The 19,076-nt window shown below is 44.1% G+C and overlaps 1 protein-coding gene across 9 annotated transcripts in view; it reads right to left on the bottom strand.

The window, feature by feature from the left end:
• The window catches only part of ANKS1A (ankyrin repeat and sterile alpha motif domain containing 1A), a 107,093-nt gene that overhangs the window by 84,084 nt on the left and 3,933 nt on the right, over window positions 1-19,076 (bottom strand). Inside the window, exon 1 of one of the 9 annotated variants that reach the window (XM_075776037.1) lies at window positions 3,235-3,286. The exons of the other annotated variants lie outside the window; for them this stretch is intronic. The gene's annotated coding sequence lies outside the window, so the exon portion shown is untranslated. Of the gene's footprint in view, window positions 1-3,234; window positions 3,287-19,076 lie in introns of those variants that run through there. 9 annotated transcript variants of the gene reach the window in all.

The raw sequence follows: 19,076 nt of genomic DNA, 5'->3' as shown, positions 1-19,076 counted from the left end.
AAAGTAATTCTTGCCCTCAGTTTTCTCTAGCTCCATGATTCAGCAAGTGCTGTAGCCTTTTAAATAAAGCTTCCTGTTTGTAAAAATTGCCGACTAAAGCACATTGCTTTAGGTCACGATAAAACCCAATAGTTCCTTTAAACAAGGCCATATTTGTCCTCTTGCTTTTCCATTTATTTCTTCCTGATTGTAGTAACTTTACTCACAGAATCATCTGGGGCAGTGGGCTAGAGCAAAGGCCAAGCCACCTAAAGAACAACTCAATGTTTTCAAGTCAAAGGATGAGTGTCAGAGCTGATTTATCATTTCACTTATCTGGATTACAGCAGCACCCAGAGACTTCAGGAACCAGTACTCTTAGGTGTGCAGAGCAGGCAGTGGAGGCCATTGATACCCCAGTGCATTTATATACTCAGTACTAAAGACAAAAGGCGCAATACTAGCGCTATCACTGCTTTGGATACAAGAAACCAGTGTACATGAGTGGCTTGGCCCAAGGTCACAAAGGAAGTTTAATGTAGCTGAGAACTGGTCCCAGATGTTTGGAGACTTAGTTCAATGCCTTAGAGACAAAGTGTCACGAGGGCAGCTAAGGCTGGAGGCAGATTAACTCCTAGTCCATTGCTGGAGGACATCACAAGCAAGTCAATGCACACATCTCGGCTATTAATATCCATACAACTGCTAGATTCTTGCAACGTTAACACAACCCTCTTTTGGTATTTCCTGCTTACAGACTGGTAATACAAACAGCTCAAATGCTCTGTGCAAGACTTTAGGTTTAGAAAGCATACTTAATTTTTTTCTGAAGAGTGAGAAAGGCAGCGCTATGCCCATCTCACCCATGGGAAGGGGTACAGAGCTACAACCCCCTTCCTTGCGTGCCTCAACCACTAGATAATACAATAGCCTTTCCAAAAATAAACTGCTGATGCAAGGCTGGAGAAGATTAAAGCAGCGTATTCCTGGGGCAGGGGAGAACGTGGCTGGATCCCAAGCAATACTTTCTCAGCCCCTCTTGGCAGGCTTCGAGAAAGGCCGTGGAGAGCAACCCGGTTAGATTCCAGCTATTGGAGCGGCCGCAAAGGAAGCCAAAGAGGTGATCTTTGGCTTCTACACTCCTCAACTTCTTTGTCCAGATTTTTCTTTGCTATTAAAAAAACCCCCAGTCAGTTGGGATGATTGCTCCCTCCCAAAACTCCTTGGCTGCCCTCCTCCTGTATGTTTGTCTGTGCTATCGTGCTCTTATGCCTTTCACTCACTGTTCAGCAGATTCCTTTCAAACTCAACTGTCCTCCACCCAACGAACCAAGGAACATACAACCTATGCATCTGCCTGCTCTGTTCTGCTCAGGCCTCAAGTTTGTAGAGCACCTAGCTCAGTAGGAGCTGACTTTTTACTGTCACTTTCAACTTATCACAGAACACCTGGCAAAAAAATGTGCTTTCTGCCTTTGGTAGTATTTTCCACTAACTGCAGCCGAGTTAGCTCTAAAAGCACAGTATTTCAGAGCTTGACATTGTCATTTTACAGCTGCAGCATCTTATCAGTTACGAAAACAAATTCAGATATACTATAGAAAACGTGGGTGGCCATTTAATACAGAGGATAATTATAGAACGTTTTGCAGAGAATCCAGGCATTTTAAACACATGCAGAAGTCTCACTTCACATTCCAGTCCTATGCAGGAAGCATTTGCTGTATATAAAATTTTCCCACTAACATTACCACCTCCATTTTTCTATTGGAAAAAAAAACCCAAAAACCAGTAATTCACATTTAGCACTTCAAACATGATGATGTTGCCAAGCCTTTTACAACCAAATACAGTAATTACCTTCTACCTGATGTCAAAGAGCTCTGTTAAGGGCCAAGGGGAGAGGTACAGATTGGTTTTGTTGGATTTGTTGTTTGAATTTGATTTTTTTTTTTTTGCAACAATTCAGAAGAAAATCATCTTCTTGACTGATAAGGCTAAAATGCAACTTCGTATGCTTAAATGAAAGGTAAGAAGTGTGTGATCTGAGCTAATACTACACGTGCTTCTCAAGTGGACTTGGGAAAAGCACATGCAAGAAGAACTGTCAAGCAAGGATGTTCCCCATAGATCTCACAAGACTTCAGGAGAGCTGGAGCTCTCAACCAGCTTTTCACACTGAAAGAAGCAGGGAAGTTAGAGCAGAGTGTATTCCCAAAGCTGTTGGGAGAAGTGTGGAAAAATCCTTCACACTGCAAGCTGTAAGTTACATTGATAAATCTTGATGGGAAAATGAATCGGAAAAGGATTACACAGCTCGAATGGTTATGGGTAAAATGAAGAACAGATCTGGATTTACAGGGCTGTCAGCCCTCCAGCCACAGACACTCTGTACAGACAATTCAAAAGGTGCAACTCTGAGTACGGCATCTTCAACTGGCTATGAGGTACTACTGCCCATGTTTCTTCCTGCTGGAACTCACCAGACCCTCAGCGCTGTGCTTAAAAATCTAAAATCAGAGGAAGTGGGAGACCAGTGACCCCACGCACAAGAATTAACACACTGAAGAGTACAGCACTGTCCAACTGCTACAGCATCAGCATAGATTTACACGCTGCTTTTAATACCTCTCCCTTCCAGAAAGCTCTTATGATATGAGAAAAATCACCACTGAAATTCCGTTAGTTCTGGGCTGCAAAGCAGAAATTTGCCTGGCAATTAACAAACAGGAGCAGGAATGCAACACCTATAAGGAAAGAACACTGGGATCATAAACATCTGTGCAAGCATTCAGTTTTCTAACATGAAAAGAACAAAACTGCCAGAGCAGACAAATTGATCCTACTGGGATTTGAACACACCATTCCAGGAAATCTGGATACTTGAGACACGGTGCATAGGTTAAAGTCAAAGTTAAGGGGCACATGCATCAAATGCGCAGCCACTTAGAGACTGTTGAACCTAGACACAGAAGACTAGTAAAGCATCATTCCTAAACCGACAAAGCATGCTGACTCCAGGCTCCTTCCAGGACAGAAGTACGCCAACGTCTCTGCAGAGAAGACACTGTTAATGTGGAGATGACTCACTTCTTGCAATCAGCGGAAGTCTCGATCTTGCAGCTATGGGATTAATGTTGTGTCAGCCCATGCAAAGCAGGACTAAACGGCAGAGGTAACAGAACTATTTTCAGAGATTCACAAAGCAGCAATACGAGATCTTACTGTCTATTTTTCCATGTTGGGGGAACATACCTTCTTTCCTTACAGAAATGTAGGCTTACACCAGACAGAGCTGAGTCAGGCAGTCAATCTATCAAGGAACGACAATTGTGTTTCCAATTAGAGCAAACAGGTGAAGACATGCAGTATATACATTGCAAAGAAGAATTCAGTGCCTGCTGGAGGTGCTTTCCCCCACTCTAATTGCAGGCAGCTATTTCCAGAAAATTCCTTTCAAGCACGTGAAAAGGAACACAGTTTCCCAGTGCACATATTTCTTTGCACAAATACCTAACAAATCTTGAAACCTAAACTCGGTGGAAGCCTGATGAAAGCATTATGTTGCTTTACGTAGCGTAAGAAGATCTCCTTGAACAAATAGTGTCCTCACCTAACAGCAACTTCCAGATTTATGGACACATTCATAGGGAGAATCTGTTTATTTTGCAGTTGCATTTGTGTATCAAGAAAGTTTTATGGGAGTAACAAGTGTTTTCAACAGCTGTATCCACAAAATTCCTTTTAATTCCCACATACAGGTCTGTGTGCACACAAACAACTCTACATGGCAGGGGACACTTTAATCTCATCTAGTAGCTGCAGTATCATCTTGCACTTCCCAGTAGACTTTGTTTCAACAGATTTTAGATGAAGTTTAGATCAGGATCTTAGTGAAGTAGTACTTGACAGCTTCAGCAAATATTAACTACACATCTGCAACTTTTAATGGAAACAACCACCCCAAGTTTCCTGGTACTCAAATTTTGAAGAGGGACAGTTAAGCAAGAGTATGAGACTAAGATTTCATCATCACAAACAGGAAAATTCATGGAGTTTCAGTTCGAGTTTCAGCTGAGAGGAGAGCAAATCTCCCATTTCAACTAGTTCTCTGGTAGGAAAGAGAGCATGGCTGGAGAAACCCCAACACAGCTCTGTGATGTTCCAATAACAAAGAAAAATGGGAGATGAGTTTTTACTAGACTGACTTTTTGATCTCCTACATGCATCTGGATTTCTTTCCTTTCAAAACTTTCGCCAAAAGAAGGTTTGACACATGAGAAAAACATAACTTCCTCTAGAGCGAAGCTGTCACACCGCCTAGTTTCCAACTCTGCTCTGGGATGCAGAGCTGAAGTTTCCCCAGGAGAGGAGAATCCACGCGTTTGGAAGGGGTGACGGTGGGAATGCATCATTCCACTCCACATGTGTACGGCAGCACCCATCTGCACCAAGGCCATTACAGGATTCTGGCAACTGTCCACTTGGTTCCTGTCCCCTATCTCTCCAGGGACTGCTTCAATCACCGCACAAGCAAGATGGTGGTTCTGCTGGTGTTTAATTGGTATCTGCACCTCCCCAAACCACTACACGTATCCTACACATCAACTTGCTAATAACATCCAACCACTTGGAAGAGAGGCTTAAAAGCATTTTTTCTGAAATTCTCCTGGGTTTTTTTGGGGGTTTTTGTGGTTTGTTTTTTTTACTACAAGTAAAAAAAGTGACTCCAGCAAACAAGTGACTCTTCGGTGCCCACCATTACACTGAAATCCTGGATATTTCCAGCCCTGGGTCACATCTAACCCACTGCAAAAAATCCAAAGACACTCTTTTCAATGCACCAGAAGGATGAAGGCACATGCTTTCACCTGTGGGAATTACAGGACTTCAATTTACCGTTATGGCTAACATCACATTTAAGGCTCATGTTCCCTGTAGTAGAGAAATTTCCATATTTCTAAGTGTGCTAAACTGTGAGACCAAATATACAGGACAGATAGATGAAAAGACATAATCCTGAATTGCACTAAATTAAATACTCACGGAAGGGATGTGTAAATACCTGCAAGACAGAATGGATGGTAAGCACAATCAAAAAAGCAGCTGCTGGGGGACACTGATGCCAGGTAAAGTCCGAGCAGCAAGACAAACCTTTGGCTACATCACCTCCCGGTACACCTTCCCTTTCCTCATCAGCATCGGGACCAGAACGAGAAGCTTCAAGCCATTCTGTCTTGAAGGCCTCAAGGCTTCTTCTTTAGCACTTGCCAATTATTTGGCAACATCAACTTTGCATATGTGCGACAAAAGTTAGAGCTAAACATTAAGAGGATGAATCTCAACCCTTTCCCTATATCCCACCAGTTAAAGTAAAGCCAAAGTCAGTTTAACAAGGTAAATTTTGCTCAAAGTCATAGGATCAGGAGCTCAAGGACATCATGCCAGAACGGATGGGGAAAAGTGAGGACCTTAATAAAGGCAATGACCCAGCTGACATTGCACAACACCACAACCCAAGCCGAGAGCTGCCGGAGCTCAGGCTCCGTAATCAGACGCTTGCTCTCAAGGTAGCCAACAGCGAAGGCAGAGCTACTGTCAAGGGATTCAGGTGAAAATGCTCAGATTCAGCCTGACTTTCTGCTGACACACAACAGCAGTCAGAGACCGTGCCTGGCCCTCTGCACAAGACCCCCAGCTCCCACCCCTCAAATACTTCCATTTTGCCAGCTCATTTCCAGTGTGAAGCAATAGTTATGAACAGAGATTGCCAACAGCTCCAGCCTCACTGCCCAAAACCGACAGACAGTTCAGCCAGCATAAGGTTAACAGCATGCTGTGAAAAAGCCAATGTTTCAACCGGTGGAGCAATACCATGCAGATAGCAATCCTCTAACAGCCAAATTGTTCTTTCTCTTTATGAATAGAGCCGAACTGCTTGCTACCAAGATGCAATGACTGGCTAAGGAGGCAGCAGGAAATCTGCACAAGTTTTCAAAGTGATGGCAACCCTGTGAAGGATCAGTTCAGACACTGTAAGAGGCAAAAGCTAAGCTCATAATCAGCCTACCAACTCCCACTCCTCATTTCCAGGAGGGAGTTGTTTCTGGTTAGTGCAAGAACTACGACAGCCACACGTTTAACCTCTGGGCTTGCAGGCTGATGCCATAAGGGAACAAGATAGCATTGGCATCACTAATAGAAAAGCATCCATCCAAGCTAAAATTCCCCACTAGGAAGAGGGCAGCCCTACGCTTACAGATGGCTCCTGGCAGTGGAAATGCATTTCTTTAAACTTAATGTATGGTGGAGGGTGACAGTGGGCTCTGTCACCTGCATTATGCAAGGGGAGACAGAAAGGATGGGTCACACGTGCATGTTATGCTACATTAAAGAATCCCTCTGAGCAGAAGACAAAATAAATAGCTGCAGGAGAGGAAAAAAACAGGTCTGGTTTGAGTGCGCACGCTGCCCTTTATTCTTAAAAGCATTACAGACACTCGCTCTGCAATCTGCTCCCGTTACGGGAGCATTTCCAGCTGATTACCTGCAATGGAGCAGAGTTCACATACAACATGGGCTCTACATGCTGGCACTGACTACAGGGGCCAGATCCAAACAAAGCTTTTCTGAAAGAAGTGCAAAAAATTTCAATCATCAAGGCAGGGAAAGACAAGCAGTGTCTCCAGGGGAGAGTGGCCAGGAGCTTCGGTTTCTGCTGTGTACGGTAGCAGGAGCATCACCCTCTCCGCACGCAGTCCAAGGGCAGCGTGTGTAGGGGAAGACAAGGGAAAATGGGAGGGTAACATCAAAATGGCATCACCCATAGGTGCTCCACATTTTCAGCTCACAAACACCATCACCATGCCCGAGGACTTTGGCACTTAGCTCAACTGAAGCAAAACTCAGAAGAGATGAAGAGATTTCAGAAGGAAAGAGAAGGGAAAATGCTCACTGGAGTAATTTATTAAAAAGGCTTTGCATTTATCCTCTAACGCACATAACAATGCGAGACGCAGTCTCCCCTAGAACTTGAATAACAGTATTCTCAAACTGGAGTGCCTACATTTGTCAGGGAGCAAACCCTGACCACGCAACATGCAGATGTAGGGTTTTACCTGCAGCACTGAAGTTGGAAAAGCTGCCTTGGTTTTTCCAGGCAGGGAAAGTGACCTCTGAGAGGAAAGAAGTTTGACAACATTTGCAAAATGCTTACAAACCTCTTAATGAGGTTTACTAAATACCAATCTTGCAGTACATTCTCCTCTTTTGCATCTGACTAGATGGGGTTTCCAGGAATGAGCAAAAGGAAGCAAAACATTCCTGCAGAAATTCAATAAACTGAGCAGCATTATGAAAGTCATATAAAACAGCCTGGAGCTGACAACATCACAGAATTGCAAACTCGAACTAGCAGCATTGCTAAGGTAAGCATTCCTCACTCTTCATCTGAAGCAAAGCTTTACTGTTTCCCCAGTGCTGGAGAAGATGCAACTAAGTGGAAGAAAATGCAGTATTTAAAAAGAAGAATTAGATGCAGAGAAAATTAGCAGGACACATCTAGATGTTGCAGGCTCCCAGGTTCAGCTGAAGCACAATTCCTTAGAAAGGTGCAAGACTTTCCCCTTGCCTTCCCTCCATCCAGCACTTCGAGAGAAATAGAAGCAACCACAAATTCCTAATCATAAAATACCATGCAGCTCATCCTGCAGCGCTGAGCTGGCTACAGCTGGCAACCTCACACTGTATTTTCCCTCCCCCTTTTTCTTTTGTGAGATGATTTAATAAGCTACAGAATCCCAAGAGACATGACAATCAAACAACAGAAATAGAACATCGTATCTTGGACTATACATGTCCATCTGCACTGTTTCCTTTTGACAGGCACACAAAAGGTCCCAGTTTGGAGTAAAATGTTGCCAAAAGGAACTCGTGCAAAAAAAATTCTGGCAGAGTGCATTTCATTCCCACCCCCTGTCATTCCCCCGGTATGGCGGGAATTGATGCGCCAATTAAGTGTTTCGGGATGGCAGAAAATGTGTCACCCTCTGCTAGCTGTCTAGTCTGCAACACAGCTACATGCTCATTGTCAGATGAAATCACCAGGATTAGAACAAGTCAAAGTTACTGGTTTTTTTCCAGCACCCACAGTGATCTGATCCGATACGCATCTCAGTGGGAATTTGGGATTTCTAGCACGGAACTTTGTACCTAAAAGCATATAAGAAAGGTGATACTTTATTTAAACATGGACACCGTCCTCCTAATTAAGTCTTAGATATCTCTATACAGAGAAAATAAACATGCCTCCACGTTTTCCCCCATCTCTCAGTGCCAAACAGACTGCTCAGAGACCAGTCCCCACTCCAGCCCACAATAGCCAAGCTCAGATGCTCCATTTGGGCACCGTGTCCTCCAGCCTAGGCAAAGCCATCTCCTCTTCATGCCTTATCCCCAGGACACTTCCACAGCAAACCGGTTCTTCCTTTCCAGACTGGTTGCTGCCTAGCACTGATGCCCAAAATGCTCAACAGCGGCACCTGTGTCTGACCTGGAGTAGATGAGAAACAAGTAAACAGGCCAAAGTAAAGCAGAGCTAGAGAAACAAAGATTCAGAGACTGAATTACCCCTTCCCTACATCAATTAAAAAGTAAATGCAATTATTTTGCACCAATAACTGCATCTAGAGTGCACTTTTGCCGTAGGGAGACTAAAAAAAAATGAGACGGAGGCTCACGCAACATCCCATTTCCCTTGTAACACTGCCAAGATCAGTGACACGCGGGCTTTGAATTTACACTGGCACTCAAGTGCTTAACGCTGTCAAGACACACGGGGAGAGGGCACTGCACATGCAGGAGGAACCCTGCACGCCTTCAGGAGAGACTTGCATGGCGCCAATCCCAGCACATCAAGACAAGCACAGAGAAATGTTCAGCTTAGGTAAAAAGGAAATTAGTTGCTCTGATATTGAAGACTGAATGCAATGGGATGGGAGAAGCAGCCCTCAAGGACGGGAACATGGGACAGGAGAATCAAGAGCTGCAACAAAGCTTCCACTTGCGTGTTTGGAGCAGACTTTGCCCTTCAACACAACCCACATCAGCAGTCAAGCCATTTCACCCACAATGCTCAATTTAAGCATGTATCAAATCCCAGTGCTCCGGCTTAATCAGAAGTCCCTGAAGGCTAAAGAAAGACACGGCCGAGCAAGAAATTAACTGGCAACAATGCGGGACGCAAACAAGGCAACTACATACCACTGCACTGACTCCAGATGAAATTCTTTCTTGATGAGCCTTTTAATTGGATGCCCAAAGAGCAAGTAACAGGGACATGAGAAAGCAAAGACAGTAAGGGTAAAAAGGCAAACAGAAAAGTGACCCTGCGGTGGTTTGGATGGGAGCACGAAGGACACACCTGAGCGGTCACATTCAAAGAGCACTGAGATAAGCTCCTGCTCATTCCTGGCACGCGTTGAGCAAACAGAGAAAACATCAACTTAAGACAAGACAACAGTTCTTAAGAAAGCTTAAGAAAAGTAGGATGGAAATTAAAAAGGACATCCTTTTACTCTAGAAGGACCCGTGAAATTTAGCCCGTTAAAAAACGGGCACGAGAGTGAATGGCTGAGGCAGTAAATTATTTCCAAACCTTAAGATAGCTCCTATAAAGCTGTCATTACTTGTCTACGCTATCTGTAGAACAGAGATAAGGTTAGAGCTGAAAAATATGAGTGTATAACTCAGCCAGTCAAACAATATGTATTAAACGCTAAGGTCCTTTCCCTGCTAGCCGCTTCTGAAGAGCTGTGGGAAGGCCAGGAGGGCAGGTACCGCTCCTCAGAGAGCAGGCCAAGACATCTATAAACATCCCCAGCACTGGTAAACTGAATAAATAATGGAACAGGCAGCAAAGAGACATCTCCTCGCACTTTTGACTGTACACCTTAAGCTTCCAGCTCTGTTTTCATCCACCTGCTAAGATCTGATTTTGCCCAAGACGTCAAGCCGGCCTCAAATAGCTTTTTTCCTCACCAGGAAAAAAACCACATTTTCTTTGGGGAACACACACAAGATAAGATAATACGTTCCAAAACCCTTAAAATATTTCTGCTCACTTATTTGAAAGCATACAAAACCAGTTCTGGGCTTTTTCTCTGTTAAATACAGTTCTCCCAGCCAGAAGCTGCTTTTAGTGGCAGAGCCTTTCCCAGCCTAACGTTTTTTAATGTACAGGAGGAATGTATATATGCAAGTCAGACTACTAAATTAAACTTATGCAGGGATAAAACTCTCCATTACTTCAAACAATTTCAGGGTCATTGCAACTCTATCCCAGCAAATAATTATATCTCAACTGTAACAATTTATACCCATATAACTACCAAGATCCTAAGGCGTTTCAGATGGCTTCAAAAGCTTACCCACCACTGACAGGGACAGCTTTTGAGATGGAAAGCACAAACTCCTTTTCTCAGACAAAGCCCTGCATAGGTGTCAGATCAGCACTGGAGACGATTAAATTGTACCCAACTTTGCTGAGGAATTTAGAATAAAAAGCATTAAGCCAAGCATGAGCGAGTTGTGGAGAAAACCCAGAATCTTTAGTTACCTCAAATTCAGATAACGTCAGGGACTGAAAACTCAAGTGTTGTGAAGCAGTTATGGTCAATGCACAAGAAAAGAAATAGCTTACTATATATTTTTGCAAACACAATTTAACATTCAAAATGCAACATTTAACATTTAAAAATTTACTTCAAGTTTCACATTTCTTGTATTTATTAACCATGCCTCAAGAGCTGACAGTCGCCCCATTTACCTTCACATCGGAGGGTCCAGATGAAACCAAACAAGCCGGCAGCAGAGCCCGTGCTGCACCGCCTGGCACTTCTGGACATGGGAAATCATTAAAGCCTAACGAGAGTAGCTCAGGTTAAAAACGCCACATTCACAAGGATGAAACTCCGTGCACTATAACGATGGTAAGAATGAGAAGACCAAGGCAAACAGTGACTTGCCTCTTTTCCGAGTCATTTTGAAGTTGTACAGTCATTTAGGTTTTTTTAACCAATTCTCTTCTTTTTAGGTCTTTATTTTCAGCAAAAAGGAATGTCAAGAATACATCCTGTTTCACTCTTTCTGTGAAATAATTCCACTGAGGTTAAAGGAAATATTTCCAAAATGCCAAATCCAGCACTAATTATGCGTGTCCTCCAAGTTCTCTGTGTTTTCAGCTGTTTCTAACTCAATGGAGATGAGCCATAGGAGTTCAGACATATGGCTTCAGACCCCACCCAGCTGAAATGAGACCGTAAAGAGAGCCCAATGTCACAAGGGGAACACAAGTAATTCTAAATCATGCAAAGGTAGTTACTAACAACACTCCAAGACAAGCAGAAGTCATCCATGGGGGATCACGGGATGAATTGAGGTCATTTAAATGTCTCTTACATGACAGCCAACCCTTTATCAGGCTTAACACTGGGCAGCGAGAAACCGTGGCTTGAAAAAACACTGGAAAGAAGTATTAGCAAAAAAACCCCCCAAGTCCACAGGACATATAGTCCCTTACTTAAGTCATCTGATGGACTTCACAATTCTCGCAACAGAGCCAAGACCAGAATACAAAGCTTTGAAGTCCCCAGAGTTCAAGGCTTTATCATAATCCTGTCCCTGCTTCCTAAAAAAATTGTGCTGATTTCTGAAATTAAGAGCAGTAAGGAAGGGTCTGGCGAGCCCATCCATATCATTGCACGGGGAGGCTTCGAACCTTACAGTCACTAGGCTTCTCTAATCGGATTATACTGTAAAACCAGACAATTTACTTTGTGATGCCAAACTTGAAAGGATTTCTTATGGTGTCTTAATTAGGATGAGGCAAAAGTCATTTCACGTAATTTCCAACTCACTCCAATATTAGATTTGAAAGACCACCTATGACATCTTCAGGCTTGTTTGGCCTGAGTCTGAAAAACAGCAGGCAATAGGATTAGAGATAAATCTAATGAGATAATGCATTTACATAATATTTATGGCACTCACTTTTAGACAAGGTTGTGTTCTTGCATTCTTAGTACACGGCACTACAGATGCTTCCTTGTAGCTGGAAAAGCTTGAGGTTTATTTTTAAAAGTAATTTCCTTTAAAAGAAGCCATGCGTTTAATTTACAAGGGAAGAGAGCTAATGTAATCTGGGTTTACCAAACCTAAACAACATGGACTTTCCTTAAGCTAAATAACAGACTGTCTTGGAGAGCCTGGTAAAAGCTTTGCACACACACTCCTGTTTTAAAAGCAACTTCTGTAATTTCATTAACATCCTGCTAGTTTCAGATGTATATACTGATTTTAATCTGAAACACTTCATAGCCATGCAAGGTGGAATATGTCATCAAGGATTTTCTTCCAGGATGCAAACATTTACGGAAAACTCTCTTCTGGCACACGTTATGGAGCATATCTAATTTGAGTTAAAGAAAATTTAGCTCAGAAATTCATCCAGACTTCTCAAAGGCCATCTCCCAGTTCATGCAGTGTAGGGGTTCCCTGATAAACCTTGACCATTTCTCAAGCTAGCCGTGGTGATTCGCTGCAGGATAGAAAGTCACGTTAAATTCAGGTTTAAAAATGTGCACCTGACATGATGAACACCCAGGTACTAAACGGCGTTAAAGCAGTGCCATACTTGAAGCAGGGCATTTCCGCACCCAGGAGAGGGTGGCAGGCAAGTTTGGAAGGCAATCCTTTGGGAAACAGGATGTAAATAGCTCTGAGGACATAATACAGGCTGTCCAGGTTTTGCACAGGAAAGAGGGCATGTTCACACACTCTGGCACCAATTTCTTTCCAAACACAGCTCACATCTTCCTGCCCTCCATCTTTAATTAAGCATTTTACCCCTTCATCAGTCTATCGAAGATCTTTCTTTTGCTGACAGCTACAGTCCCAGGTGGACTAACATTTCAATTTATGTTTTTCTCCCTTCTGCAGAGAGCAGCTGTATTAGCTTCTCCAGTCTGTTGCTATAGAAACAAATCAATCCTCAACAGTTTTATTTTTACCAGTTTCTGTGAAATAGGATTTATCTCATTTCCATGACTAAGCTGTACTCCAGAGCGAGCTCTTTGGGACAGGGACAGTGCCATCTTGGCATCAGACAGGACCTCGCACCTGGTGTCAATGACATGAGGAAACAGCCATTACCCTTATTCAAAGGCACCTTCTTCATTTCAAGAGGACACTTCACCTTGAAACGAGTCCCATAGCCAGAGCATTACTGAGATGGACCTGTTTCCGGGGAGTGGAAAAGAGCAGAGGAATGGATGGCACAGCCTGGAAGACCACGGACGTGCTGGGAAAACTCAGTAGAGCACCCACAGGAAAGCTCACCCACCCTCAGTGCACAGCACCCACCAGATGTCAAGCACTCTCTGTGAGGGCAGAAGGATCGTCTTCATCGAGTCCCCACAAAGAGCTGCACACGCAAGGTGAACTTGGCTCAGCGTAAGCTCCTCACGAAAGGCGAAGAGCTAACATGGGAGTTGAGGCATTAACGCGTTATCTGGTGCTAGCCAGCGAAGCAGCCCCTCTGGTTGCTGCAATGTAAGACGCTCAGCCTCCAGGAACTTGTCTTACCCTTGTCCAAGTGCAGCTGGGAGGGGCCTTTCCCTTTTGGTCTGGATGAACACAGGTGTAATCTGTATGTATTCCCTCTATTGTGTATCGCATCTTTCACTTATTCCTTTATACCCTGCTTGCTTTCCTTCAATCTCAGTAAAACAATGCATTACATTAAAATAAACCAAACCACTGGATGAACACTGTTTCTTGGCTCAGCTGCTCCTAATATATCAAACACTGTTTCATACATTCATCTTGAGAAAGTTCAATTCCTTGCCAAACAGCCTTAATCAGCCAAAGTAGCGTAGGACCCACCTCACCGAGTTGAGCAGCTCAGCTCCACTCCCATAACCACATGCTATTTAAGCAGTCCATACGCAGATACGAATTACTCCACGCAGAGAGCTGCGGCAGGACAACTGCTCTCCAAGCAAAAGGGAAGGGGAGATCCTGTTCCTCTGTATCGTCACCTGCAGGTTTCTGCCATTTCCCTCCTATTGGATCTAGGAACTGTGCAGCCTCACGAAACAAAAGTTTTCTGTTAGATCAGCCAGCTGGGAGTGATTCACTCTGGCACAGCTACTCAACAACACAAATATCAGGGAAAGAAAATGGGGGAGGACAAGACCACCGCTCTCAGCAACTAACTGCTGGACAAGCTTAGTCGTAACCTTCAAATTTCTTTATTTAGTACCAAAACCCATTTGCTAAACATTCAGCGTTCAGCTGAACTCTGCGTAGCTGCTGCCTTCGAAACACAGAGTGCTCTGGGTGTACTCAAATCTGCAGCAACACTTCTTCAGTTTCAGGACTGCAGACAACAGTAGAGAGGAACAAGGCTATGGAAATGTCAGTATTTCGTTGCTCAAATATCCCCTATTTGTTTATGTACATAGCTGTGGTTTTGGTCCTGAAATTCCTACACGCAGCTCAATAGGATAAGAAGTTGGGGTTTACAGATCAAAAAGCCATCAGGGAATCTCACAAACATCCACTCAGTCCACTCAAGTCTCACAAGCATCCACTCTGCCACGAAGGTAAACACAGAGGAATCCCCCTGCATGAACAAGTTGGATGTTGCTGCTAATGCCAGCATCAGGGAAGCGAGCACTAAAGTCTTCAAGATGCAAATTTCATGACTGCACCTGGCATTTTAACTACACCATCACTGCCGAGCCTAAACTGCTCCTGTGGGCACCCCAAACACAAACCACCGTCTTGGTCCTCAGGCTTCTCACAGCTGTTTAGGATACTCCAGCCAGCTCTTGAGCCAGTCTTGTCCAGGGCATGGAAAATAAGTAAACTGCATGTCATGGATGCATCTCACTGTTCCTCCTATGGTGGTGCAGAGCACAAATCTTACGTGAGCCCTGTGAATGCTAAAAGCCATAAAGTGATGCTCCTGGGAAGGAGCGTAACCTAGCAATGGGAAAAACAGCCTGGGAGCCCAGCCTCCTCAGCTCTGCTCTGGCCCCAACGCCCTGCGACACATGGGGACGCTGCAGCTATTTAAATCCTGGCATCTATCAGCGGGCAATAACTGGCTAGGTTCTGATGCCCTCAGTATCCTCAACACAACCTGACCCACCTAAAACTCCTCACACCATGTCTTAGCCCACAGAGTATTTGAGGTTACCTGTATGAGCATATGCATATTTCCAAAACCTGTTTGGCACTTTAAAACACACTGCTGAGAAACTCTTGAAGCAAAACGAAAGTTAAGCTAATGCGTTCTCATCCTTTGTCTGACATAAACACGTTGGCACTCCCAAGAGAGCAAGTCCCAGGACACCAGAGGACTCGACATGTGGGTAAAGACTGATGGGAGGTCAATAGCCAGAAGAATTCAGCCCAGCCTGGACACCCACCTACATTATAGAGCCAATGTTAGATTAATCAGTCACAGAGATTTTGAGTCACTGCCTACACAAACAGTTAAGACACTTTTACTCAGAGTTAACAGAGAGATTCCTATCCGACGTGCTGCGCTTGGAGCATTTTGCTGGAAGGCTGCGCCACTTCAATCGATTCACATCATCTCGCAACTCCTTACCCATTTAATTCAGCTCTTCCACACCCCCCACAGCACTGCTGCACCTCTCTCCAACTTCTCACCATCTCTTCCGTCAACCAAACCAGGCAGCACCAGGTCGCTGCCCTCTGCATGCACGGCATGGAAACTTCGGACTGCACACAGCGTGTCTGGAAGGAAGCAGGACAAAACTCTCCCAAGGGAGTTTCACAGAAAGGGAAGCCACCTGTGCAACGATTTTCACATGCCGTCCAAGCAAGCCCTGGGTACTACATAAAAACCAAGTCCTCCTCTACAGATGAAAACAGGTATTATCCGTGGCTTAGGTGAGCAAAGCACGGTACAGCTAATGTGACTTCTCTGAGGTCCCGCAGCAAGTTTACGGCAAGAAAAACCCAGTCCTCCCCAGACACAACCCTAATCACAGAATCATGCTGACCAAAGCAAGCAAAACTTTCCAAAGCTGAATTAGATCACACAGATACAAAACACTTCAGAGTCACTGCCAATAATTGCAGCCTTCCTGAATTATTTAAAAAGTGCTTAGAAAACAATTCACAGAAAAAGAGACGGTGCACACCTAACGCCTGTGGCACTAACACTCTTAGCAATACCAGCGTTCAGGTATCTAATTAAAGAGAGATCTGTCCTGCTTAGCTGTTTGCACGGTAGGGTGTGGAATAGAAGACAGTTTAAAAGTGGGCGAGATTACTAATCACAGCACCAAGCGAAAGACCCAACAATGATTTCTAATACAGCCCTGTTTTATGAAAAATACCCAAGAGCAATTTCATTTTCACTGGGGGAAGGGGAAGATACAGAAATATTTTGTTTGTGCCTTTACACAATCCTGGAAGCCCAGACCTTGGAGCCTCACTGCTGTTCCCCGCCACTATCTCAGCCAAACGCTGCAGTACTCGCCACTTACACAAGACCTGGCCACACGTAACGCGATAACAACACACCTGTGAAGGAGCAGACACACAACAGTTTTTTCTACTACGTACAGGGCGATGCCTTTTCCCCCAGCCAGCTGCACCATCCCCATGGGACCTCCCTTCCCGATGGAAAGGCAGCAGAGAGGCAGCAGCCGGACCCTCAGACCGCCAGGAGAACGTGTAGCACTAACAAATCATTTCTTTAAATCACCCAGCTGCATAAGAACAAATATTAACACACACACCCTTTTTTTTTTTAAAATAGAAATAATTTTTCTGACTCCTAACCACATTTGGACTATCTGAAGCTACTTTAAGTGTTCAGTCATTACACCATGTCATTTCCTAAACCAAACAAAATACTCACCAGTAGTAACTGCTGCAAATTGACTAGAACACTTGCTGTGGCTTCCGTGAAGCAACAACCGAACCTTTTCCCACAACAGATGTATACAAAAAAGTCCTAATTCACAGCAGAGGTTTTCCTTGATACACTTACAGAAGATTACATATACAATCTGGGGCTCAACAGCAGCCTCAGTTTCCCCTCTCGTCAACAAAGATCCAGTCTTTTCACATCAATAGATGAAAATAAAAAGCTTTTTCTGCAGATTTGGCTTTAACACAATTCATCCCTTACTGCTACTGGCAAAACCTACTGAATGCAGCTTGATATTTCAGGCCACAGATTGTTTTGTTGCTTCCTGCCTTTAACTTCACAGTGAAGCAGTAAAAAAAAAAATTAAAAAAAATCCAAATTCTGCAGCCTCTGTGCAGAAGTGCCCCCAAAACCCCAAGAAATCACATGGATTCACAAAGCATTACTAATTGCTTTTGCTTATAAGCATTAAGCTGCATTAACATTAAGTTGATTTTACCTCTAAATGCTCACTGATCTACAAGAAATGCTGTTCCCTGTGCTATATAAGATATGTTCTGAAAATGGAGCAGCAGGATCAAGGAGCAGAGATCCGCATCAGACCCCTGGACCTGGTTTTCAGCAGATTTCCAGGTCCTGAACGGATCCCAGTGATCACATTACATGAGAAGATCCTGGAGGCAGCACGGAGCCAAGCCTCCTCCAAACCCTGGCAAGCCACCACCTCTTTGTAAGCCCCACCATCTGCTTTGGCAAAAACCAGAAACCCATCTCCCTCTCCTCTACTGCTTCTCATCCTCCCCGTATCCTTCCTAGTACCTCAACCTGCTGTTTGCCTTCTCTGCTTCATATCAGCTTTCCGCTGGGGTTTATTTTCCTGCCTAACATTTTTAGTGTCACAAATTCACCCCCTAGGGAGAGACTTTAATTCTCTCTTTGCATTTCCTTCTTCTTTTGGCTTATCACGGTCTATCACATCTTGCTTCCTGCTTACCTGCAGAAATTGGTGATTTCATTTGGAGTTTGTGCACGTCTGTCACACTCAGAGGGCTCAGCTCAGTGATCTAAGCAGGAATTACGAAAGCCTCAGACCTTGACAAAGTTCACGTTTCAATTATAATAAACATGGTGGGCAGTTAAGTTTATGTGATAAACCAACACGTACCACAGAATTTACTGCCGGGGACATCTTCTACAACTTTATGGACCAGGATTTGCTCTCTTTGTTAAAAAAAAAAAAAAAAAAAAGGCACAGAACAATTCATGTGCCAGCTCAACACAAACACTTACCAGGTGTAATCGTGAGAGTGCAGCTTCCCGCACCGTGCCCACAAACACCCTTCTTTCTTCCAGGAAATGCCTGTTTTGTACCTAATCCAAAACTATATTTTTGAGAAGTCTGAAACGCTGCAGAACTGCACAGAAAAAGCTGGGACTAGTACCTCAGAAGAAGAGATGGTCTTTTGAGAACAGGTAGTCCTAACAGTGAGACTTAAAAAAAAAAAGGGAACTAAATGCCACGCTGACGTCAAAGAGACCTGAAATCACACGGAGGAAGGAACAAGGGAGTTGTGCCGGCCCAGCCAAGCGTTTATGACCCTGCTCTTGGAAGGAGCTTCAGGGGGCAGAGGACAGCTTAGCAGCTCCCTTATCAGGAGATATCTTTAAGTATGTGAGCAGCTTCAGCAGGATCAGGAATCAAAATGACTGCACAAAAAGAGGAAGGCTGCCAACAGTTGTTTGAGGAAGGGAAAAACATGAAACATACAGGACTGACCATGGGCTTCTTCACCAAACTGAGGAAGCCCTTAATTAGAAAAGTTCCCACGTTCCAGTGTTGGTAAAGGTCAAGTTTCCCACAGCACGCACATCCCAAAAATTGAAGTACTCTGTCTTTTCTTTCCCATTGATGCAGACCCCTAACCCATCAACTCAGGCCATCCTCTCGTCTTGCAGGCTGCCTGCAGTCTTGCAGAGCAGTTACATAGGTGTCAGAGGTGCTCTTCACAGGTGCCCAACTACGAAATTGTGTTTGGCTGTTATAAAAGGCACAAGGCCCTTTTTGCCAGAAGCTTGCAGCAGGACCCACTTCTGAGCAAGGACAAAAGCAGTCTTATCTCCT

The sequence above is a fragment of the Balearica regulorum genome, chromosome 25, assembly GCF_011004875.1.
Source record: "Balearica regulorum gibbericeps isolate bBalReg1 chromosome 25, bBalReg1.pri, whole genome shotgun sequence".
NCBI lineage: Eukaryota > Metazoa > Chordata > Aves > Gruiformes > Gruidae > Balearica > Balearica regulorum.
This window is presented reverse-complemented; position numbering and strand designations above follow the sequence as displayed.